Here is a 1,368-nt window from a genome sequence, read left to right as displayed (position 1 = left end):
AGAAAGATATGGCATCATAAAGTTACATGCACACATCTGTCATTAGTTGATAGATTGCACACTTAACTTAATTAAATTGGTTAATGCCTCAAAACTTGGTATTTTTTAGTGAAATTGGGTTCATATGAACCCTAACTCATAAAAGAACATTTCAGAAGAAGAATCATATACTAAGAGCAAGTAAATAAAGAGATATTAGCATACAAAGTAGGAGTTACCTACTGGTGGTTTCACAGTTTGCACACCTAAAGTGTTTTAGGTGTTTGGAGATCAAAACTCCATATTTTCATGTGATTCCACTTGCATGCAAAAGATAACTCATATAGTTAACTCTCAAAGGAAAAATCATCCTTTTTCATCGAGTTTTGAAAGAGATATGGCCATTGGAACATACATATACAAATCTGTCAGATTCGGACAGATTGCATGCTCACTTTGTTTTGAGTAGTTAAAACCTCAAATCACCATATTTTTGAATGAAATCAGTGGAATTTGAAAGGTAACTCATTAAAATAACATCCAGAAGAAAAATCAATGATTTTGAATGATTATCTAGAGAGTTATGGTTGTTTAAAGTAGGGTTTACCTACTGAAAAACTCTCAGATGAACATATATAATGTTTTGAGTATTTGGGGAGTCAAAACTCAATGTTTTTGAGTGAGACCAATTGGATTACAACCCCAAGTCAATAAATAAACTTTCAGAAGAAATCTCATAACATTTGAACATGTCATTTATAAGATATAGACGATTTGTGCACATGCACATAATCTGTCAGCACCAAAAAAATACCATTTTTAAGAAACAAACCCACATRCAACATGATTTTACCCATTTTCTTGAGTTCTAATATTTGGGTCATAGATTACCACCATCATATGAATATTTTTACATGTTTTTGGTGTGTAATCTCTCGTTAAAACTCAGAATTTTCGGAGGTTAAAAGATAGTAGATAGAAATGCATAAAAAGTGGGTTTTTCTGCCAAAATTTGCAAGAAAAAGAGGAAGATGAAGATGTTACCTTGATTATTGATGTAACGAATGTAATATCTTCAAATCCTTGCTATTTTGATGAAGAAATATAAAGAAATTTGCTGGAGTATTAAGGATGAATAAAGTAACCTTGAGAGTCTCTTGAGTTTAGAGAGGGAGAGGGAGAGAGTTTCAAATTTTAAAAATGAGATAATGAGTTGAAAATGGAGAAATAAGGATTTTTATATGTGGGTATTAGGAGTGGGGGCTAGCCATGGGAGCCCAAGCCCACAATAATAATAATTTTTTATATAAACTTTAAGCCCAAATTTGTTAAAATGTCATTTTTCTCAATTTTGACATTTTTCTTCAAATTAAAAACCCATGATGGCTA

This window comes from Cynara cardunculus (assembly GCF_001531365.2).
Source record: "Cynara cardunculus var. scolymus isolate 2C chromosome LG 1, CcrdV1, whole genome shotgun sequence".
Taxonomy (NCBI): Eukaryota; Viridiplantae; Streptophyta; class Magnoliopsida; order Asterales; family Asteraceae; genus Cynara; species Cynara cardunculus.
The sequence above is the reverse complement of the archived record's forward strand: the minus strand, read 5'-3'. Positions refer to the sequence as shown.